Here is a 25,548-nt window from a genome sequence, read left to right as displayed (position 1 = left end):
GCACCGCTGAACATGGCAAGCACCGCTGAACAGGCCAAGCACCGCTGAACAGGCCAAGCACCGCTGAACAGGGCAAAGACCGCCATGGCAAGCACCGCTGAACAGGGCAAGCACCGCTGAACAGGGCATAGACCACCATGGCAAGCACCGCTGAACAGGGCAGGCACCGCTGAACAGGGCAAAGACCGCCATGGCAAGCACCGCTGAACAGGGCAAAGACCGCCATGGCAAGCACCGCTGAACATGGCAAGCACCGCTGAACATGGCAACCACCGCTGAACAGGCCAAGCACCGCTGAACAGGGCAGGCACCGCTGAACAGGGCAAAGACCGCCATGGCAAGCACCGCTGAACAGGGTAAGCACCGCTGAACAGGGTAAGCACCGCTGAACAGGCCAAGCACCGCTGAACAGGGCAGGCACCGCTGAACAGGGCAAAGACCGCCATGGCAAGCACCGCTGAACAGGGCAAGCACCGCTGAACATGGCAAGCACAGCTGAACAGGGCAAGCACCGCTGAACAGGGCAAGCACCGCCAACTCAAGCATCGTTAGCCCATGTGCGGCAGGGGCAGTGACGGAACTGGGACCATCACGGGGAGCGTGATGCACTGTGGGCACCAAACCCCCTCCAAAACCAATGTAGACTGTTATCCACTTGTGAGACTGTGGCTTTGCACTCCCCAGGATAAAACAGTGTCCAACCCACCCACTACAAAGACTTGTGAGACTGTGGCTTTGCACTCCCCAGGATAAAACAGTGGGCAACCCACCCACTGCAAAGACTTTCTTGTGAGACTGTGGCTTTGCACTCCCCTGCATAAAACAGTGGGCAACCCACCCACTGCAAAGACTTGTGAGACTGTGGCTTTGCACTCCCCAGGATAAAACAGTGGGCAACCCACCCACTGCAAAGACATGTGAGACTGTTGCTTTGCACTCCCCAGGATACATCAATGGGCATGGAGCCCCGTCGTGGATCTAGCGTGGTGCTGTCAACCGGTGAGGTGCCCCCCCTTCCCTTCCCCCTGAGGTGCCTGTTGTATTTCTATCTGACGCCCCTGCAGTGTTCTCTCCGTTTCTTGACAGGTATCGTGTGTGGGCCTCGCCCATGCATTTTGGGCCCAGTGGTCCACGGACATTGAAATGTGCATAAGTGCACTACTAATCGTGATGTATATATTTGGAATGTGTATATATTTATGTATAAATGTGCCTACTGTATTTTGATACATTACAATGGTTGTACTTCATTTCCTTTTGCCTTTGCATTCTTCCGGGGGGGTTGGGGTTGTTTCTGTGATGTTTGGTTATGCATTGGTGTGTGTGTTGTAGTGTACGAGGGTGGGGGTGGGGGTGTTGCATGTGTGTGTCCCTGACCTTTGCCTCCCCCCTCCCCTATGTCGTAGGTGCAGTACTCACCGTTGTCTTCGGCGCCGCCGTTGCTGATGTTCGTAGAGGAGCAGGAACACAATTGCAGGGAGTATTTGGAGTTCCGGCTCCATGGTATCCTCCCTCCTCGTGGAGTGTGTTGAGGTGAGCGTTTTCCCATTGCCAAAGCTGTTTCCGCCTTGTTTTTATCCACGGAGAATCCGCCCCGGAAAAGGTGCCGGTTTGGCCTGTTGTAATACTGTGGGCGGTACTTTGTCTCCCGCCTGTCTGTTGGCGGTGACCGCCGTGCTGCTTGTCTGTACCGCCGTGGCGGTCGGAGTGTTAAAGTGGCTGTCTATGTTGGCGGTTTCCGCCACGGTCATAATTCCTTTTTTTGTTCCGCCGGCCTGTTTGCGGTATTCCCGCCGCTTTAACACCGTCCGCCAGGGTTGTAATGACCCCCTATGCTTCTAATCGTAATTCCTTTTGCAGACGCCTTGTGCTTACGTGATGTTTTCTTTTATTACTGGGGTGAACCACAAAGCCTGTCTAGCCGCATGCATCGACCCTAAATTGTTCTCTGTTACTAGTCATACCTCGCAAGATGGCTACCCCGTCGCAGCAGAAGTAATATGTTAATCCCGAACGATGTTTTTCCTTCCGGAACCCAACAATTATTTTCCCCCGCCAACTGCATCATGCACTTTATAACCCTATTGAACCTTTCAACTTCACCAATGCTCCCTGGGTACTAAACAGGTGTGCAAGCATGTTTGATGCCAATATACTTCTGGAAATCCTCAAAAAAGACTAGGTTGTATTGAGAACCGTTATCAGTAACAACACTACTTGGCAAATCCCTAATCTCTATCCACAAACTTTATCACAGGCTCGGAATAAATGCGCCTCAAAGTCCACTTCGGGCCTTTCTGAGAAAATTCTAATAATATTAACACAATATCTAACTTAATGTATACTCCTACGGTTGCCCAAGCGTAGCCAGGACACCTCATCAGTGGTAAAGGGGGATTCATTGTCACCTGAGACTTAACATCATCTTCACGATCCACACACCTTGTCACCCACCAGTACGATTCTTTTAGCCTCTTCTACCTTTTCACCACACCTAGATGCTTCTCATGGCGCAGACTCAAAATCGTTTTTCTTTAATCTCCAATAGGAACACTTTCTGTGTTATCCATTAACTTTCCACCGTCCCCTGAAAACTTGTTCATAACTTTCCAGTACCCCCTGAACTTCCCAGATAACATTTTTTAATTGGGCATCCCTGCATGTCACATTCAATTGCAATCCTCATCAATTTATCTGCATCATATTCCTTCACCCTCTAATCTCTTGTGATGGCATTTCCCTCTGCATCGTTCATTCAAGCCACAGAATAGTTTTCGCAACAGTGTCTCGGCGCCTTACTCGCAGTTAAATGAAGGTGCCCTAAACAATCTGCTGCCGTCTTTTTGGGGTGCAGCTATGAACTGGAATCTATATTTGTAGTTCACCAGACTCATTGACATTGGTGTGATTGTAGGAGTGGCAGTCGGTAAGCCTTCTGTGGTGAAAATGTTTGGCAGTAGTTTGTGGTCACTCCGTATCAAGATTTCAGATCCACAAACAGACCTTTGGACGTGTGCTACTCTCCACCCAACTGCCGGGTTTCCTTTTCAATCAAAGAATATCTTTATTCAGCAGATATAAGGCCCTATAAGTAAACACAACGATCCTTTCTATTCCAAGATGTTCCTTCTACGGCGAAATAACACCTGTACCCCATCTGCTGGAGTCTATGGTTACTATTCTCCTAAACGCAAGGTCAAAAAGCCCTGCAAGGCATTCCGTGTGGCAATATCAATAATCTCAACCAAATCCAGCTTTCAGCGTTCTGTCTATAAAAATATTGCATTTTCCTTCAATAGCCGACTTAAGAAATGTGGTTTTTTTTGGGAGAAATTCTGCACTAATTTTGGGTAAAATTCTACAGGTCCTAGGAAGGACCTTAGTTCACCTTTGTCCGCAGGTGGTGGAGCTGTTCTAATCGCTCTAATCATCCCCTCTTTGGTTTTAATTTCCTAGTTGGTAATTTTGTGCTTTAAGTAATGTAGGCTTTGCACACTGAATTTACACTTGCTGTACTCCCCAGTCAGACCATGTTTCACCAAGTAGCCAGCACCACTTCCAGTCACTCATCGTGCTGCAGTTTACTTGTGCTGCAGTTTATTCACCATCTTGACTGAAGTCTAAAAGTTTAATGCAGGAGTCTCTAACCTTTTCTGTAGTGAGAGCTACTTCTGATCAGTGAAAATCATTGTGAGGTGCTGAAGTCTAAGCAGCTCATGCATTGTTACTAGACACCCCCACACCCATCTGTACTGACTTTAAGCAAAATGTCCATAGAGCCAGATTCTATGGTTTGAACAAAATACTTTAACTGGGGGCATTATGACCGGACTGCCACGTGGGTGTTGTCAGTATATGGTGGTCTTTGGGGATGTACGACTATGTGTGCATATGAATGGGATATATGTGTATCGGTGACTGAGAGTCTGTGTTGTATATACTTGTGCACAGGACCTCCTTATCACCATATGTGGCACAGTTACATGTACAACACAAACATACAACCTTTTTTTTAATATGGGAGAAAGTGCAAAAAAATATTCTGCAAAAATGTTTGTAATATGAAATAGTTTTCCACACTTGAAATTTCTCCCACTTAAAATAATGGCTGTATTTTTCAGTTATAAATATGGCACTATGTCTACTAACCACTGGGGGGGGAAAGATGCCTGCTATGTGTAAAGGCAACACTTTGTAATGGGAGGAAATTAAATTGCAAGGTTATCTTTATATTTATATGGATTCCATAAAACTCATCATTTACATTTCCTCCCATTTCCAAGTTTCACATTTATAAACTCCAGGCATCTTGCTCCCAGTGGCTTAACAGAAAAATAAAAACAATTTGTTTAAGTTGGAGGGATTTAAAGTGAAGAAACCAGCTTCCTAAAATGCAAAGACATAATTGGCTTAAATGAAGGTGGGGAAAGACATGAATAATGTTTGATTGAAATATTTTTCTTCTCTTTAAATTTCTCCCACCTAAAACGATGACTTCTTTTCAATGGTAATTTCCTAATCTCATATAGTCTCAATACAATTGATGAAACACTCTGTACACTCTTTACATTTTAAGATCGGATCTCCAGATGTTGTAAGAAAGGGTTCAACATAAAGGTCTGAGCAGCACACATTGTTCATCATGGGAAGATCTTGAATTCAAAGCTCTAAATGCAGGCATATGTATTGAAAATAGTAAAGAATATGAACACAAGTTTAGGTAAAAACAAACACTGAAGGGCAGATACAACCATGCACTGGTATGCTGCAGAGCAATCGGTGTAGGAAAGTACCATCTTGCCTGGCATGTTACCCCCATATTTCACTGTATATATGTTGTTTTAGTCTATGTGTCACTGGGACCCTGCCAGGCAGGGCCCCAGTGCTCATAAGTATGTGCCCTGTATGTGTTCGCTGTGTGATGCCTAACTGTCTCACTGAGGCTCTGCTAACCAGAACCTCAGTGGTTATGCTCTCACTGCTTTCCAAATTTGTCACTAACAGACTAGTGACTAAATTTACCAATTCACATTGTCATACTGGTACACCCGTATAATTCCCTTGTATATGGTACTGAGGTACCCAGGGTATTGGGGTTCCAGGAAAATCTATGGGCTGCAGCATTTATTTTGCCACCCATAGGGAGCTCTGACAATTCTTACACAGGCCTGCCAGTGCAGCCTGTGTGAAATAACGTCCACGTTATTTCACAGCCATTTACCACTGCACTTAAGTAACTTATCAGTCACCTATATGTCTAACCTTCACCTGGTGAAGGTTGGGTGCAAAGTTACTTAGTGTGTGGGCACCCTGGCACTAGCCAAGGTGCCCCCACATCGTTCAGGGCAAATTCCCCGGACTTTGTGAGGGCGGGGACACCATTACACGCGTGCACTATACATAGGTCACTACCTATGTATAGCGTCACAATGGTAACTCCGAACATGGCCATGTAACATGTCTAAGATCATGGAATTGTCACCCCAATACCATTCTGGTATTGGGGGGACAATTCCATGATCCCCCGGGTCTCTAGCACAGTACCCAGGTACTGCCAAACTGCCTTTCCAGGGTCTCCACTGCAGCTGCTGCTGCTGCCAACCCCTCAGACAGGTTTCTGCCCTCCTGGGGTCCAGGCGGCCCTGGCCCAGGAAGGCAGAACAAAGGATTTCCTCTGAGAGAGGGTGTTACACCCTCTCCCTTTGGAAATAGGTGTGAAGGGCTGGGGAGGAGTAGCCTCCCCCAGCCTCTGGAAATGCTTTGATGGGCACAGATGGTGCCCATCTCTGCATAAGCCAGTCTACAACGGTTCAGGGATCCCCCAGCCCTGCTCTGGCACGAAACTGGACAAAGGAAAGGGGAGTGACCACTCCCCTGACCAGTATCTCCCAGGGGAGGTGCCCAGAGCTCCTCCAGTGTGTCCCAGACCTCTGCCATCTTGGAAACAGAGGTGTTGGGGGCACACTGGACTGCTCTGAGTGGCCAGTGCCAGCAGGTGACATCAGAGGCTCCTTCTGATAGGCTTTTACCTCTCTTGGTAGACAAACCTCCTTCCTTGGTAGCCAACCCTCCTTTTCTGGCTATTTGGGGTCTCTGCTTTGGGGAATTCTTTAGATAATGAATTCAAGAGCTCGCCAGAGTTCCTCTGCATCTCCCTCTTCACCTTCTACCAAAGGATCGACCGCTGACTGCTCAGGATGCCTACAAAACTGCAACAAAGTAGCAAGATGACTACCAGCAACATTGTAGCACCTAATCCTGCTGGCTTTCTCGACTGTTTCCAGGTGGTGCATGCTCTGGGGGTAGCCTGCCTTCACCCTGCACCAGAAGCTCCGAAGAAATCTCCAGTGGGTCGGCGGAATCTTCCCCCTGCTAACGCAGGCACCAAAAGACTGCAACACTGGTCCTCTGGGTCCCCTCTCATCCTGACGAGCCTGGTCCCTGGAACACAGAAACTCTGTCCAAGTGACTCCCACAGTCCAGTTACTCTTCAGTCCAAGATTGGTGGAGGTAAGTCCTTGCCTCCCCACGCTAGACTGCAAAGCTGTGAACCATGTGATTTTCAGCTGCTCCGGCTCCTGTGCACTCTTCCAGGATTTCCTTCATGCACAGCCAAGCCTGGGTCCCCAGCACTCTGTCCTGCAGTGCCCAACCTTCTGAGTTGTCCTCTGGTGTCGTGGGACTCCCTTTTGTGACTTCGCATGGACTCAGGTTCACTCTTCTTCTAAGTGCCTGTTAGGGTACTTCTGCGGGTGCTGCCTGCTTTTGTGAGGGCTCCCTGAGTTGCTGGGCGCCCCCTCTGTCTCCTCCTCCAAGTGGCAACATACTGGTCCCTCCTGCGCCAGAGCAGCACCCAAAAACCTCCACCGCAACCCTTGCAACTAGCAAGGCTTGTTTGCAGTCTTTCTGCATGGGAACACCTCTGCAAGCTTCATCGCAATGTGGGACATCCATCTTCCAAAGGAGAAGTTCCTAGTCCTCTTCTTTCTTGCAGAACTCCAAGCTTCTTCCAACTGGTGGCAGCTTCCTTGCACCTTCAGCTAGCATTTCCTGGGCTCCTGCCCACTCCCAACACTGTCGCGACTATTGGACTTGGTCCCCTTGTCTTACAGGTACTCAGGTCCGGAAATCCACTGTTGTTGCATTGCTGGTGTTTGTTCTTCCTGCAGAATCCCCCTATCACGACTTCTGTGCTCTCTGGGGGTAGTAGGTGCACTTTACACCTACCTTTCAGGGTCTTGGGGTGGGGTATTTTTCTAACCCTCACTGTTTTCTTACAGTCCCAGCAACCCTCTACAAGCTCACATAGGTCTGGGGTCCATTCGTGGTTCGCATTCCACTTTTGGAGTATATGGTTTGTGTTGCCCCTATACCTATGTGCTCCTATTGCAATCTATTGTAATTCTACACTGTTTGCATTACTTTTCTTGCTATTACTTACCTAATTTTGGTTTGTGTACATATAACTTGTGCATATATCTTACCCTTTTACTGAGGGAACTCACTGAGATACTGTTGGCATATTGTCATAAAAATAAACTACCTTTATTTTTAGTAACTCTGTGTATTGTGTTTTCTTATGATATTGTGCATATGATACAAGTGGTATAGTAGGAGCTTTGCATGTCTCCTAGTTCAGCCTAAGCTGCTTTGCTATAGCTACCTTCTATCAGCCTAAGCTGCTAGAAACACCTCTTCTACACTAATAAGGGATAACTGGACCTGGCACAAGGTGTAAGTACCTCTGGTACCCACTACAAGCCAGTCCAGTATCCTACATTGGTTGTGCAGCGGTGGGATAAGTACTTGTAACTACTTACCACTTTGTCATCGTGTACTTTTCATAAGATAATCATAGACAAAACAGTTCAGTGTATGTACACCTAACCAAAAAGTTTAGCTTTTGTTCTCTAAAACATTTTACAAAGTTCTGAAAAGTTTCTCTAAACTTCTAAAAGTTTTCTAAAAGTTAGAAAAAGTTTTTTTCTCTGTTCTTTAAAAAGTTCTGAAATGTTTTCTTCCTTCTCACTATCTCTAAACCTTTTGCTATCATGTCTGTGGTAGATTCAGCTCTTAAAATGGTCAATACAACTTATGACAATTTGAATTTCAAGAGCCTAAGGAGTCTCTGCTTAGATAGAGGTTTAGTGATAGGAAAGAACCCTACAAAAGATTTTCTATTTAACATGCGTATAGTAAATGATGAGTCCCAAGCAGGCACATCAGATGAGAGGTTAATAAAAGGTTCCCATTCTGACTCAGGAGAACACCTTGAGGGAGGTGGTGAGGGTTCTGAACAGGGTCTGCCCCTAGCAGGACACCCAGTAATGTTGGTAGTAATGGAGGTTCCCATCACAGTAGGGCATCCTTTATTCCTAGAGGCCAAGTTACCAGGGTCCAGACAGTTAGGGACAGATCCCCCTCTGTAGTTTCCAACTTGACTTTTGTGTCAAAGCATTCCCAACCCACCCACCCTGAGGATAACTTGTTAGAAAGGGAACTCAAAAAGTTGAGGGTTGAAGAGACCAGACTGAAGCTTAAACAGCAACAGCTGGCCTTAGATAGGGAATCCCTAGACATTGAGAAGGAGAGACAGAGGTTGGGGTTAGGACCCCATGGTGCCAGCAGCAGTATTCCTGATAGTAATCCTGTTAGAGAGCATGATTCCAGGAATCTGCACAAGATAGTCCTCCCTTACAAGGAGGGGGATGACATCAACAAATGGTTTGCTGCACTTGGGAGGGCCTGTATGGTACATGGGGTCCCTCAAAGGCAGTGGGCTGCTATTTTGTGGCTATCTTTCACTGGAAAGGGTAGGGATAGGCTCCTTACTGTTAGAGAAAGTGAAGCTAACAATTTTACAGTTTTGAAGAATGCACTCTTGGATGGATCTGGCTTAACCACTGAACAATACAGTATTAAGTTCAGAGACACCAGAAAAGAGTCCTCACAAGACTGGACAGACTTTGTAGACTGTTCAGTGAAGGCCTTGGAGGGGTGGTCACATGGCAGTAAAGTATCTGACTATTAAAGCCTGTATAACCTTATTCTGAGAGAGCATATTCTGAATAACTGTGTGTCTGACTTGTTACACCAATATCTAGTGGACTCTGATCTGACCTGTCCCCAAGAATTGGGAAAGAAGGCAGACAAGTGGGTCAGAACAAGAGTGAACGGAAAAGTTCATACAGGGGGTGACAAGGATGGCAAGAAGAAGGATGGTAAGTCTTCTGACAAGAGTGGGGACACAAGTAAAACTGAGTCTTCATCAGGCCCACAAAAATCCTCTGGTGGGGGTGGTGGGTCCAAATCCTCTTCCAATAATCAACCTAAAAAGCCTTGGTGTTATTTGTGTACCCCCCACCTCCAATTTATAGGTCCCGTAGTAGCACCTCAGCCAAAAAAAGTACGGTAACAGTGGTGGCTGTTAGAGGTATGTGGAGTGCACCGGGCACCAGGGCAGCCAGTGTGACACGGAGCCAAAGCACTGCCAGTCCACCCCCTGTGAAGCACCAGAAGTTAGACAGTGCCCGACAGGAGAGGGTGAAGACTCCTGTAGGCAAAGCCGCTCACAAGGGTCCCTGGGGGAATGTCGAGTCAGCTGTGACTCCTCCCAAGGTGGGGAAGGGGCAGAAGAAGTCACCAAAGTCTGGGAAGAGGAGCACGGCGGAGAAGGCCGCCATCCTCCCCGCTGCCCAGGACGCCACCGCCAGCCCCATCGTCACTGGTCAGGAGACCACCGCCAGAGTCAGTGCCCAGGAGGGCAGCACAATCGTCACTGGTCCGGAGACCACCGCCAGAGTCAGGGCCCAGTAGGCCAGCACAATCGTCACTGGTCAGGAGACCACTGCCAGAGTCAGTGCCCAGGAGGGCAGCACAATCGTCACTGGTCAGGAGACCACCGCCAGAGTCAGTGCCCAGGAGGGCAGCACAATCGTCACTGGTCAGGAGACCACCGCCAGAGTCAGTGCCCAGGATGGCAGCACAATCGTCACTGGTCCGGAGACCACCGCCAGAGTCAGTGCCCAGGAGGGCAGCACAATCGTCACTGGTCAGGAGACCACCGCCAGAGTCAGTGCCCAGGAGGGCAGCACAATCGTCACTGGTCCGGAGACCACCGCCAGAGTCAGTGCCCAGGAGGGCAGCACAATCGTCAGTGGTCAGGAGACCACCGCCAGAGTCAGTGCCCAGGAGGGCACCGGCAGCCACGGCCCCGCTGGGCAATGAGGGACCGCCATGGCACACACCGCTGCACAGGTCAGAGACAGCAAAGTCAAGCACGGCTGAACAGGCCAAGCACCGCTGAACAGGACAAAGACCGCCATGGCAAGCACCGCTGAACAAGCCAAGCACCGCTGAACATGGCAAGCACCGCTGAACAGGCCAAGCACCGCTGAACAGGCCAAGCACCGCTGAACAGGGGAAAGACCGCCATGGCAAGCACCGCTGAACAGGGCAGGCACTGCTGAACAGGGCAAAGACCACCATGGCAAGCACCGCTGAACAGGGCAGGCACCGCTGAACAGGGCAAAGACCACCATGGCAAGCACCGCTGAACAGGCCAAGCACCGCTGAACAGGGCAAAGACCGCCATGGCAAGCACCGCTGAACAGGGCAAAGACCGCCATGGCAAGCACCGCTGAACATGGCAAGCACCGCTGAACATGGCAACCACCGCTGAACAGGCCAAGCACCGCTGAACAGGGCAGGCACCGCTGAACAGGGCAAAGACCGCCATGGCAAGCACCGCTGAACAGGGCAAGCACCGCTGAACAGGCCAAGCACCGCTGAACAGGGTAAGCACCGCTGAACAGGCCAAGCACCGCTGAACAGGGCAGGCACCGCCGAACAGGGCAAAGACCGCCATGGCAAGCACCGCTGAACATGGCAAGCACCGCTGAACATGGCAAGCACAGCTGAACAGGGCAAGCACCGCTGAACAGGGCAAGCACCGCCAACTCAAGCATCGTTAGCCCATGTGCGGCAGGGGCAGTGACGGAACTGGGACCGTCACGGGGAGCGTGATGCACTGTGGGCACCAAACCCCCTCCAAAACCAATGTAGACTGTTATCCACTTGTGAGACTGTGGCTTTGCACTCCCCAGGATAAAACAGTGTCCAACCCACCCACTACAAAGACTTGTGAGACTGTGGCTTTGCACTCCCCAGGATAAAACAGTGGGCAACCCACCCACTGCAAAGACTTTCTTGTGAGACTGTGGCTTTGCACTCCCCTGGATAAAACAGTGGGCAACCAACCCACTGCAAAGACTTGTGAGACTGTGGCTTTGCACTCCCCAGGATAAAACAGTGGGTAACCCACCCACTGCAAAGACTTGTGAGACTGTTGCTGTGCACTCCCCAGGATACATCAATGGGCATGGAGCCCCGTCGTGGATCTAGCGTGGTGCTGTCAACCGGTGAGGTGCCCCCCCTTCCCTTCCCCCTGAGGTGCCTGTTGTATTTCTATCTGACGCCCCTGCAGTGTTCTCTCCGTTTCTGGACAGGTATCGTGTGTGGGCCTCGCCCATGCATTTTGGGCCCAGTGGTCCACGGACATTGAAATGTGCATAAGTGCACTACTAATCGTGATGTATATATTTGGAATGTGTATATATTTATGTATATATGGGCCTACTGTATTTTGATACATTACAATGGTTGTACTTCATTTCCTTTTGCCTTTGCATTCTTCCGGGGGGGTTGGGGTTGTTTCTGTGATGTTTGGTTATGCATTGGTGTGTGTGTTGTAGTGTATGAGGGTGGGGGTGGGGGTGTTGCATGTGTGTGTCCCTGACCTTTGCCTCCCCCCTCCCCTATGTCGTAGGTGCAGTACTCACCGTTGTCTTCGGCGCCGCCGTTGCTGATGTTCGTAGAGGAGCAGGAACACAATTGCAGGGAGTATTTGGAGTTCCGGCTCCATGGTATCCTCCCTCCTCGTGGAGTGTGTTGAGGTGAGCGTTTTCCCATTGCCAAAGCTGTTTCCGCCTTGTTTTTATCCACGGAGAATCCGCCCCGGAAAAGGTGCCGGTTTGGCCTGTTGTAATACTGTGGGCGGTACTTTGTCTCACGCATGTCTGTTGGCGGTGACCGCCGTGCTGCTTGTCTGTACCGCCGTGGCAGTCGGAGTGTTAAAGTGGCTGTCTATGTTGGCGGTTTCCGCCACGGTCATAATTCCTTTTTTTGTTCCGCCGGCCTGTTTGCGGTATTCCCGCCGCTTTAACACCGTCCGCCAGGGTTGTAATGACCCCCTATGCTTCTAATCGTAATTCCTTTTGCAGACGCCTTGTGCTTACGTGATGTTTTCTTTTATTACTGGGGTGAACCACAAAGCCTGTCTAGCCGCATGCATCGACCCTAAATTGTTCTCTGTTACTAGTCATACCTCGCAAGATGGCTACCCCGTCGCAGCAGAAGTAATATGTTAATCCCGAACGATGTTTTTCCTTCTGGAACCCAACAATTATTTTCCCCCGCCAACTGCATCATGCACTTTATAACCCTATTGAACCTTTCAACTTCACCAATGCTCCCTGGGTACTAAACAGGTGTGCAAGCATGTTTGATGCCAATATACTTCAAGAAATCCTCAAAAAAGACTAGGTTGTATTGAGAACCGTTATCAGTAACAACACTACTTGGCAAATCCCTAATCTCTATCCACAAACTTTATCACAGGCTCGGAATAAATGCGCCTCAAAGTCCACTTCGGGCCTTTCTGAGAAAATTCTAATAATATTAACACAATATCTATCTTAATGTATACTCCTACGGTTGCCCAAGCGTAGCCAGGACACCTCATCAGTGGTAAAGGGGGATTCATTGTCACCTGAGACTTAACATCATCTTCACGATCCACACACCTTGTCACCCACCAGTACGATTCTTTTAGCCTCTTCTACCTTTTCACCACACCTAGATGCTTCTCATGGCGCAGACTCAAAATCGTTTTTCTTTAATCTCCAATAGGAACACTTTCTGTGTTATCCATTAACTTTCCACCGTCCCCTGAAAACTTGTTCATAACTTTCCAGTACCCCCTGAACTTCCCAGATAACATTTTTTAATTGGGCATCCCTGCATGTCACATTCAATTGCAATCCTCATCAATTTATCTGCATCATATTCCTTCACCCTCTAATCTCTTGTGATGGCATTTCCCTCTGCATCGTTCATTCAAGCCACAGAATAGTTTTCGCAACAGTGTCTCGGCGCCTTACTCGCAGTTAAATGAAGGTGCCCTAAACAATCTGCTGCCGTCTTTTTGGGGTGCAGCTATGAACTGGAATCTATATTTGTAGTTCACCAGACTCATTGACATTGGTGTGATTGTAGGAGTGGCAGTCGGTAAGCCTTCTGTGGTGAAAATGTTTGGCAGTAGTTTGTGGTCACTCCGTATCAAGATTTCAGATCCACAAACAGACCTTTGGACGTGTGCTACTCTCCACACAACTGCCGGGTTTCCTTTTCAATCAAAGAATATCTTTATTCAGCAGATATAAGGCCCTATAAGTAAACACAACGATCCTTTCTATTCCAAGATGTTCCTTCTACGGCGAAATAACACCTGTACCCCATCTGCTGGAGTCTATGGTTACTATTCTCCTAAACGCAAGGTCAAAAAGCCCTGCAAGGCATTCCGTGTGGCAATATCAATAATCTCAACCAAATCCAGCTTTCAGCGTTCTGTCTATAAAAATATTGCATTTTCCTTCAATAGCCGACTTAAGAAATGTGGGTTTTTTTGGGAGAAATTCTGCACTAATTTTGGGTAAAATTAAACAGGTCCTAGGAAGGACCTTAGTTCACCTTTGTCCGCAGGTGGTGGAGCTGTTCTAATCGCTCTAATCATCCCCTCTTTGGTTTTAATTTCCTAGTTGGTAATTTTGTGCTTTAAGTAATGTAGGCTTTACACACTGAATTTACACTTGCTGTACTCCCCAGTCAGACCATGTTTCACCAAGTAGCCAGCACCACTTCCAGTCACTCATCGTGCTGCAGTTTACTTGTGCTGCAGTTTATTCACCATCTTGACTGAAGTCTAAAAGTTTAATGCAGGAGTCTCTAACCTTTTCTGTAGTGAGAGCTACTTCTGATCAGTGAAAATCATTGTGAGGTGCTGAAGTCTAAGCAGCTCATGCATTGTTACTAGACACCCCCACACCCATCTGTACTGACTTTAAGCAAAATGTCCATAGAGCCAGATTCTATGGTTTGAACAAAATACTTTAACTGGGGGCATTATGACCGGACTGCCACGTGGGTGTTGTCAGTATATGGTGGTCTTTGGGGATGTACGACTATGTGTGCATATGAATGGGATATATGTGTATGGGTGACTGAGAGTCTGTGTTGTATATACTTGTGCACAGGACCTCCTTATCACCATATGTGGCACAGTTACATGTACAACACAAACATACAACCTTTTTTTTAATATGGGAGAAATTTAAAGTGCAAAAAAATATTCTGCAAAAATGTTTGTAATATGAAATAGTTTTCCACACTTGAAATTTCTCCCACTTAAAATAATGGCTGTATTTTTCAGTTATAAATATGGCACCATGTCTACTAACCACTGGGGGGAGGAAGATGCCTGCTATGTGTAAAGGCAACACTTTGTAATGGGAGGAAATTAAATTGCAAGGTTATCTTTATGTTTATATGGATTCCATAAAACTCATCATTTACATTTCCTCCCATTTCCAAGTTTCACATTTATAAACTCCAGGCATCTTGCTCCCAGTGGCTTAACAGAAAAATAAAAACAATTTGTTTAAGTTGGAGGGATTTAAAGTGAAGAAACCAGCTTCCTAAAATGCAAAGACATAATTGGCTTAAATGAAGGTGGGGAAAGACATGAATAATGTTTGATTGAAATATTTTTCTTCTCTTTAAATTTCTCCCACCTAAAACGATGACTTCTTTTCAATGGTAATTTCCTAATCTCATATAGTCTCAATACAATTGATGAAACACTCTGTACACTCTTTACATTTTAAGATCGGATCTCCAGATGTTGTAAGAAAGGGTTCAACATAAAGGTCTGAGCAGCACACATTGTTCATCATGGGAAGATCTTGAATTCAAAGCTCTAAATGCAGGCATATGTATTGAAAATAGTAAAGAATATGAACACAAGTTTAGGTAAAAATAAACACTGAAGGGCAGATACAACCATGCACTGGTATGCTGCAGAGCAATCGGTGTAGGAAAGTACCATCTTGCCTGGCATGTCACCCCCATATTTCACTGTATATATGTTGTTTTAGTCTATGTGTCACTGGGACCCTGCCAGGCAGGGCCCAGTGCTCATAAGTATATGCCCTGTATGTGTTCGCTGTGTGATGCCTAACTGTCTCACTGAGGCTCTGCTAACCAGAACCTCAGTGGTTATGCTCTCTCTGCTTTCCAAATTTGTCACTAACAGACTAGTGACTAAATTTACCAATTCACATTGTCATACTGGTACACCCATATAATTCCCTTGTATATGGTACTGAGGTACCCAGGGTATTGGGGTTCCAGGAAAATCTATGGGCTGCAGCATTTATTTTGCCACCCATAGGGAGCTCTGACAATTCTTACACAGGCCTGCCAGTGCAGCCTGTGTGAAATAACGTCCAAGTTATTTCACAGCCATTTACCACTGCACTTAAGTAACTTATCAGTCACCTATATGTCTAACCTTCACCTGGTGAAGGTTGGGTGCAAAGTTACTTAGTGTGTGGGCACCCTGGCACTAGCCAAGGTGCCCCCACATCGTTCAGGGCAAATTCCCCGGACTTTGTGAGGGCGGGGACACCATTACACGCGTGCACTATACATATGTAACTACCTATGTATAGCGTCACAATGGTAACTCCGAACATGGCCATGTAACATGTCTAAGATCATGGAATTGTCACCCCAATACCATTCTGGTATTGGGGGGACAATTCCATGATCCCCCGGGTCTCTAGCACAGTACGCAGGTACTGCCAAACTGCCTTTCCAGGGTCTCCACTGCAGCTGTTGCTGCTGCCAACCCCTCAGACAGGTGTCTGCCCTCCTGGGGTCCAGGCAGCCCTGGCCCAGGAAGGCAGAACAAAGGATTTCCTCTGAGAGAGGGTGTTACACCCTCTCCCTTTGGAAATAGGTGTGAAGGGCTGGGGAGGAGTAGCCTCCCCCAGCCTCTGGAAATGCTTTGATGGGCACAGATGGTGCCCATCTCTGCATAAGCCAGTCTACAACGGTTCAGGGATCCCCCAGCCCTGCTCTGGCACGAAACTGGACAAAGGAAAGGGGAGTGACCACTCCCCTGACCAGTACCTCCCAGGGGAGGTGCCCAGAGCTCCTCCAGTGTGTCCCAGACCTCTGCCATCTTGGAAACAGAGGTGTTGGGGGCACACTGGACTGCTCTGAGTGGCCAGTGCCAGCAGGTGACATCAGAGGCTCCTTCTGATAGGCTTTTACCTCTCTTGGTAGACAAACCTCCTTCCTTGGTAGCCAGCCCTCCTTTTCTGGCTATTTGGGGTCTCTGCTTTGGGGAATTCTTTAGATAATGAATTCAAGAGATCGCCAGAGTTCCTCTGCATCTGCCGCTTCACCTTCTACCAAAGGATCGACCGCTGACTGCTCAGGATGCCTACAAAACTGCAACAAAGTAGCAAGATGACTACCAGCAACATTGTAGCACCTAATCCTGCTGGCTTTCTTGACTGTTTCCAGGTGGTGCATGCTCTGGGGGTAGCCTGCCTTCACCCTGCACCAGAAGCTCCGAAGAAATCTCCAGTGGGTCGACGGAATCTTCCCCCTGCTAACGCAGGCACCAAAAGACTGCAACACTGGTCCTCTGGGTCCCCTCTCATCCTGACGAGCGTGGTCCCTGGAACACAGAAACTCTGTCCAAGTGACTCCCACAGTCCAGTTACTCTTCAGTCCAAGATTGGTGGAGGTAAGTCTTTGCCTCCCCACGCTAGACTGCAAAGCTGTGAACCATGTGATTTTCAGCTGCTCCGGCTCCTGTGCACTCTTCCAGGATTTCCTTCATGCACAGCCAAGCCTGGGTCCCCAGCACTCCGTCCTGCAGTGCCCAACCTTCTGAGTTGTCCTCTGGTGTCGTGGGACTCCCTTTTGTGACTTCGCATGGACTCCGGTTCACTCTTCTTCTAAGTGCCTATTAGGGTACTTCTGCGGGTGCTGCCTGCTTTTGTGAGGGCTCCCTGAGTTGCTGGGCGCCCCCTCTGTCTCCTCCTCCAAGTGGCAACATACTGGTCCCTCCTGCGCCAGAGCAGCACCCAAAAACCTCCACCGCAACCCTTGCAACTAGCAAGGCTTGTTTGCAGTCTTTCTGCATGGGAACACCTCTGCAAGCTTCATCGCAATGTGGGACATCCGTCTTCCAAAGGAGAAGTTCCTAGTCCTCTTCTTTCTTGCAGAACTCCAAGCTTCTTCCAACCGGTGGCAGCTTCCTTGCACATTCAGCTGGCATTTCCTGGGCTCCTGCCCACTCTCAACACTGTCACGACTATTGGACTTGGTTCCCTTGTCTTACAGGTATTCAGGTCCGGAAATCCACTGTTGTTGCATTGCTGGTGTTTGTTCTTCCTGCAGAATCCCCCTATCACGACTTCTGTGCTCTCTGGGGGTAGTAGGTGCACTTTACACCTACCTTTCAGGGTCTTGGGGTGGGGTATTTTTCTAACCCTCACTGTTTTCTTACAGTCCCAGCAACCCTCTACAAGCTCACCTAGGTCTGGGGTCCATTCGTGGTTAGCATTCCACTTTTGGAGTACATGGTTTGTGTTGCCCCTATACCTATGTGCTCCTATTGCAATCTATTATAATTCTACACTGTTTGCATTACGTTTCTTGCTATTACTTACCTAATTTTGGGTTGTGTACATATAAATTGTGCATACATCTTACCCTTTTACTGAGGGTACTCACTGAGATACTTTTGGCATATTGTCATAAAAATAAAGTACCTTTATTTTCAGCTCTGTGTATTGTGTTTTCCTATGATATTGTGCATATGATACAAGTGGTATAGTAGGAGCTTTGCATGTCTCCTAGTTCAGCCTAAGCTGCTTTGCCATAGCTACCTTCTATCAGCCTAAGCTGCTAGAAACACCTCTTCTGCACTAATAAGGGATAACTGGACCTGGCACAAGGTGTAAGTACCTCTGGTACCCACTACAAGCCAGGCCAGCCTCCTACAATCGGTCAAAGCACTAATGTGTATGCGTGCAAGGCCACAAATAATGGTTCAAGAGCGTCAAGAAAGTCTCAATAACCCACCAAGGTGAATGCAGGAAAGTGGAGTAATAGGCCATGAGGCTGGTTAGGTCTCACTGTGCAATTCTCTCACAATACCCCAAACTAGCTCCTTTGGAATCACACTAATAAATCCCTAGCTCAGCTCTGGTAGTGTGGCACAGAGCAGTTAGGCTTTACTAGAGGAATAGGTGTTAAGGATTTTAGAGTATCAACATGGACGATAAGTCAAAGACACGACTCGAAAGAAATCTGATAAATTTATAAATATAGAGGGGAGTTTTATATAAATTTTAGACACCAAAATTAACACAATCAGATCAATATATCTGGAGTTATGGATTTTAGAATGAAAAATGATTTATTGGAGTTCATTAATGTCAAACCTCAACTTTGTGGTCAATGGAGAAAACAGCTTGTGACAGTCAGTAACTTGAAGGTCACATCCAGTGCAACCACTGGGGTTTAAGGTGATGTGAGTCTCAGAACCAGGATTCAGCAGTGAGGCTGCCTGGCTTGTAGGGCCCCAGTGCATAGTTGTCCTGGCTGTCCTTGGTGCTGAAGGTGGGAGCCGCGGTGCTGGAAGAACGCACTAGTGACACTTGGTCATTTACAGGTCAAGCTCAGGGGACCCCACTAGGGGTAAAGCTGGTGCAGGTCCCCAGACCAAGTTTCTCTAGGCAGTACAACTTTACTGGCCCTAAAGCAGGGTGGTCCTGGCTTTCTTTGATGCTGAATGCAGAAGTTGCAAGTGCTGGTTTTACTACTTAGATGGTGCTGGTGAGGAAACAGATGCAAAACCTCAACAACAGTACCACTGAGGTGGATGGTTGAAGGTGCTGCAGAGTTCCCTCGAGGTGCAGAGTCGAACAAAGGTAGTGATAACCTGTCTGGTCAACAACAAGCCTGGGCAACAAGAAAACAGCATATGGTTATTTCAACGTCCTGGAGCCCGGGGGAAAACAGTAGCCACTGGAAACTTGCTGGAGGTCAGGACTACATTTTCACAATAGCCTAAACCATTTGCTTATGGGCAAACCCTTGATGGGCCCGGTGGCCAGTGATTCTTTGGTCCTGGGAGCATGCTTTTAACTGTAGGCTGTAGGGGACTAGTAGCTCTAGTCCGAGGGAGTTCTGGAGTTGCGTTTGATGCTCAGAGAAGTTCCTTGTGCCTTTGGAACCGGTCTCTGGTCCAGGACGAGTCACAGTAGTGAGTTGTAGGGTTGTTGCCCCAGGTGCAGAGTATTGCACATTTACTTTGTGCAGGTCCTGAAGTCATATACTCAGGTCTCTTCTTTATCCTTGGTTGCATGTTGGATCAGATTTGAGGTTCTGGTGTCAGGGGTGTCCCTTATATCCTAGATGTATGGGCATTAGTGGTGTGGGTGCTTACTAGCCCCAGTGGCTAATCCGCCCCTGAGGTGACCACATCCGGGTGGGTGTCTCACCTTTTCTATCCCTAACTCTCTATTTTGCCACTTTTCAAAATGGCAGAACCCATCGTCAGCTGTACAGACCAGGTAGTCCACGCTAGGGATTTGACCAACCTTCTGCGGGTGTATGCCTCCAGAATACATAATTTTCACACCTACTCGGGTACAAATGTGCCTGGAAGAAGAGGGGTAGCTTCCTTAGGAGTCAGCCTGCTTGCATATCAGAGGATGTGTGGACTCTGAAGCTCACCGCCTTGATGTGCCACTTCACTAGCCATCCAGTCAGGAAGGAAGTTGACACTTCCCTCCCAGGCAGTCCTTTGTTTCTGACTCCTAGGAGTGTTCACACGTCCTGGAAGGTGGTCAGATTCCTGTCTTGATGGCAGCAGCTGAGGTCACCAACCAGAACACAGGAAAGGCTGGGGCTACTATGCGGGCAACCTCCAAGGTAGGCACTTGGGTGTATGTCACATTCAATCTGACTTTGAAATAAAGTTAGGTTTAATGAGACAAGTCATTTGATACCTATCATGACATACTTTTGCTGGGTAATAATGGAGTTGGCGACTTTGAGAAGCCCAGGTACCAGCCCATGTTAGTCTTTGACCCCTGTCCCACAAATACTAGCTGTTAGATCTGGCATCTTTTGGCGTGTTTCCCCTGTCTTTTTGCCTTATGACCTCCTGTTTTTATGGTATGCTGGACTCTGTTTTTGATGGTTTATTGTCTCTGCACACTTTACCACTGCTGATCAGTGCTAAAGTGCAAGTGCATCCTATGTTAATTGTATTGGTCATTGGTTTATCCATGATTGGAATATTTGATTTACTGGTAAGTCCCTAGTAAAGTGCACCAGAGGTGCCCAGGGTCTGTAAATCAAATGCTACTAGTGGGCCTGCAGCACTGTTTGTACCACCCACGAGTAGCCGTGTGAACATGTCTCCTGCCTGCCACAGCAGTGTCTGTGCATGCAGGTTTTAAACTGCCAATTAGACCTGGCAAGAGTGTACCCACTTGCCAGGCCCAAACCTTCCCTTTTACTACATGTAAGGCACTCCTAAGGTAGGCCCTGGGTAGCCCCATGGGCAGGGTGCAGTGTATTTAGGAGGTAGGACATGTACTGGTATGTTTTAAATGTCCTAACTGTGAAATACTGCCAAATTCGATGTTCACTGTTTCAAGGCCTATCTCTCTCATAAGCTGACTTGGGGGCTGCCTTTAAATAACTTTTAAGTTCAGTTTCCCTTTAGGAGGAGATTTAGATTTGGTGTTTGGGGTCTCTGAACTCACAATTTAAAAATACATTTTTTTGTAAAGTTATTTTTTAAAGTGTCTATTTGAAAATGTCACTTTTAGAAAGTGGGCATGTTCTTGCTTAAACCATTCTGTACTTCTTCCTGCTTGTGTATTCCACTTCTGGGACAGACTGACAGTTGGGCTGTTGTGAATTCCCTCTGGACAGTGACACAAGTGAGCTGGGGTGTAGCCTCCATATCCCGATGAATAGAGTGGGGACGGAGGAGCCAACACCTACACCTGAAAGGGCTGTGTCTGTCCTCACACAATGCAGTCTCCAAACTCCTGGTGCATGTCTGTGGCCAGGCTTGGGCAAGGCAGGATCTTGTCTACAACAGAGACTTTCCTTTGAAGTTTGCCTACTTCAAAGGCAGAAACGGGTACAAGTAGTGGACCCACAGCCCCAGACATTTAGAACACTTCTGGATCTAGAGGAACCTCTGCCAAGGGGAAGAGCTGAAGGGCTGGAGGAGGAGTACTGCTCCTTTGCTGTGTGTGCTTTGCTGGGTTGGCCTGCAGTTGCTGCTTCTGCCTTAATGAGGGCAAAGACTGGACTTTGCTGGGTATCCTGCTTGTGAAGTTTCTCCAAGGGCTTGGAGTAGAGCTTGCCTCCTGTTGGAAGTCTCAGGGATATCAAAGACCTCATATTCATTTGCCTACAGCACTGGGAACTGTGTTTGTGCTGTAACAGAAAAAAAAACACTGTGACGCCGTCAACAACGCCTCTGATTGCACCGTGACCTGACGTCACCACACGGAGCCGTGCCCCACATGTCACCGCAACCCTGGTCTCACCGAGGCCGCTATCTGACGCAGTCACCGAGCCACTGCTTGCACCGTGACCTGTGGGCCCGACGCCGCCGCTCCACGCAGACACCGGCGCCGCTGCCTGCACCATGGCCCATGGACACCGCTTGTGAAGTACATGAAGCACCATCCTATCCCGCACCGCAGTCCCGGCCCACCGACGCCAGTGCCATCGACTCCAATGTCGTCAACAGACACCCCTGTCCGCAACACGACCCGTGGGTGCCGCACAGAGCCTGCCCCACGCTGCACTGCCATCTTGGGCCTAATGACGACAGGGCTTCAGCAATGACGATGCGGCGGCCTGCATCATGACCTGGAGACACTGCACGTCGCACCGCCCCACTTCACACTGCAGCCCTGGTCTCACCGACGCCTCAGGACGCCATCACCGAGCCGCTGCCTGCACTGTGACCTGTGGGCACCACACATCTCATCATCCTGCTTCGCACCCCAGCCCCGACGCCATCCACGCCAGCACTCCTGACTTCATCATCAGCCCGGAGTTTGAACAGCAACGCTTGTGACTTCAAGGCCCTGACGATCCCCGTACCAACCTCTGGAACCGACGCCTGCAACACCAGCGACCCTGCACTCTGGATCTCATCGTGAGGAGCACAATGCCCTACATTTCCAAGGTACTGTTTGCCGGGCTTCCCGACACCGTAGCTGGCCTGTGACGCCGCGGCCAGCCTGAAATTTTGGATATGTTGTTCACGATGCCGTGATAGCCCCAAACGGAGCTATCAACTTCAAGGAACTGTATTTTTAAGTAATTCTTCCAAAAATACATATCTTTATCACTGTATGTTGTATTTTTCTCATTTTGGTCGTGCTTAACATAGATAAATATTGGCAATTTTTCTAAAACTGGTGTGGTGTCCTTTTGTAGTATTTTCATTATATTACTGTGTGTTATGTGCCAATGCTTTACACATTCCTTCTGAGATAAGCCTGGCTTCTCGTGCCAAGCTACCAATGGGGATGAGCAAGGGGTTATCTGAGCTGGATATCTCCCTTACCCTGACTAGAGTGATGGTCCCTACTTGGACAGGGTGTAAACCGACTGCCAACTAGAGACCCCATTTGTAACAGTAGCCCTTAAAGGAAAGAGTTCACTATCAGGATATAAAAGCTTGCACTACACCATTAATATAATGCACCCTGCCTGATGGGCTTAGGAAGCCTACATTAGGGGTGAGTGGCATATATTAAAAGTAGTGTTTTGACCTTGGCACACATGGTAAGGGCAAATTCAAGTTGGACAGTTTGCACTTTTTCTGCAGTCTGCAATGGCAGGCCTGCTGTCATCAGTTTACTTGGATCAGTCAGGGTCACACAAACAGTGCTTCAGCAACTGGTAACCCCTTTAACTCTCATGCCCTATGTACCACTGGTACCATTTACCAGGGACATATAAGAGGGTTGAATCCCTTGCCAATTGGGGATACCAATTCACATACCTCATTTAAAGGAGAGGGCTCCTGGGCCTAGTTAGCATGCTTCAGTGCACCTTTAGAGTCAAAAACCAGTAGCTAGCAGCGGCGGCTCTTCCTCTGTAGTGGAGGAGCGTCGCCCCCCTGCCAGCAGCAGCAGCAGCTGCAAAACTTTTAAAATAATTTTCTAGGGGGCGGGGGCATGAAGGATGACAGGGAGGGAGGAGGAGTGGTGGCACTGCTGTCAGTGTGCATGTCGGTTTGGCCGGCCGTCTCATGATGGCCAAACCCACATGCACACAGAGCTCTCTCCAACCCGAGCTGCGTTGCCGGGTTGGAGACAGCAGGCACAGGCTCCCAGTCTGCCCGCAGCGCAAAGTGAGTGCAATCAGGCCAATCTTGATGCAGCTCTCATGCTGCCAGCAGCATGAGAGCTGCATCAAGATTGGCTGCAGGACAGTCTGGGAACCAGTGCCTGGTGGAGCCAGAAGAGCTGCACGACTGCAGAGATTCAGGTAGGTTTATTTATTTATTTTTTACTTTGCCATACCGCCAGCAGCAACTGGCATCTAGTAGTCCAAATGAGGGCTAAAAGTGTGTAGAGGGTGGGGAGGAACCTGCAAAAACTTGTTTACCTACAATGAAAGTGTATGCGGTCAAATACTTTTAAAGACCAGAACAGTCAAGTGCCTACTGGTGCAAGGTCTTGGTGTGAGGAGCGGAGGCACTCTGCCAGTCTAAACAAGCATGGTGGCACCATTAGTAATGCAGTGCAAATTGGTTGCAAGGTGACATATGCAGCAGTGGAGAATCCAGGAGCATTATATTTTTCTTGTGGTTGGTGTGCTTGCGTTCACATGCATTGATGCATGTTTATAACAGCCAGAGTATACACACTGCCAGATAAATTGGAACACAGAGAAATCTTCTTTGATTTTGCTCCTGCGATGGGATAGAACTCTGAAAACTATAATTATCCTTATTCTTCAGAGTACTCATCAGCAACTGAGGGGACACCAATCAGAATGTTCAGCACTCGAGGATGCGGAGGGACATAATGTAATAGTAATCCAGAGTTAGAAAGTAGATCATAGGCTTCCACTATTACCTGAAATCCATTTCTGTTGTTCAAGCTAACTTTTCCATCCCTAGTAATCCCCACAGCTTCTGCAGCTTAATGTGCCTTGTGGGAAACGTCAACGTTCCCAATGTGTTAAAATTACTTGATTTGTGGCAATAATCTTGTGTGATATCATTTGGAATGTTTGGAGTAGACTGCCACCAATGAGCATCTGAAAAGAATCATGGGACGGAGATGTGCCCTTGCATCTAGAGCAGATGACTTTGAAAGTGGGGAATCTGGTGAAAATCCCAGCCTGGGCTCCATATCTTCTAATTCTGGGCAAATGTCTTAATCTTGCCTAAGAATAAAAGGTGTGTACTATTCTAGTACTCATGTACAGTGTTCTATTGCCCTCGGGCCATATTCGGGCTATTGGTGGACCCGTAAATTCCTGATCAATTTGCAATAAGTCTGTCCAACTTTACTAACCCAGGCTATGACCACGTAATGTGATTGAGTGACTCTTTTACTTCAATCCCAAGGGAAGTGCTTGTCCAGAAGTGTTTCAGGAAGTGTGGTTTCTCTATACTATAATACCACATATACATAATTTTGAATGGTGTTTACCACTTTTCCACTCAGGAAACTGCGCCAAGGGGCGATGGGGAAGCTGGAAACCCTCTTTCTGTGCTGGTGCTGACTGAGTAAATGGAAGCTCCTGATGACTCAGTGATAGATGCTTGACCGCCCTGACTTGGGACCTTCAATGGGACAATGATCTCTTGTAAGCTGTTAGAGAAGCAGGGCGCTTAAAAGACAGAAGTTTAATAAGTAGAAGAGATGAGCATGCACCAGACCCCAAGATTGCCCTCCCCTCGGCCATTATGTCGGACAAGATTGCGCATCCAGAAACCAGGAGCCATTGATTGTGTGCGTAAAAGGCCGCTTTAATGAGGCAGGTGCAAATCAAAATAGACAAACTCTGGCATCTTGCCATACAAACTAATTTAACCTGGCCTTACTAAACACTGTAACAACTAACCATCCCCCTCCCCTAAAACCACTGCGTTTAACACGTTGTAGAGGGTCAAGACAGTCGAGAATGGGCTGGGCTACCTGACAGGGAGAAGGTGGGTGTGAGATAAAGGAAGATGGGGTGGAGACATTTGAGTTTTTATTAGCTGGAAGATTGCACTATCTTGGGGGAAATGAGTAGGGAGCACTGGGTGACGAAAACGAAAAAAACACAAGGAGG

This window comes from Pleurodeles waltl, chromosome 4_2, assembly GCF_031143425.1.
Source record: "Pleurodeles waltl isolate 20211129_DDA chromosome 4_2, aPleWal1.hap1.20221129, whole genome shotgun sequence".
Taxonomy (NCBI): domain Eukaryota; kingdom Metazoa; phylum Chordata; class Amphibia; order Caudata; family Salamandridae; genus Pleurodeles; species Pleurodeles waltl.
Note: the sequence above shows the minus strand (reverse complement) of the source record.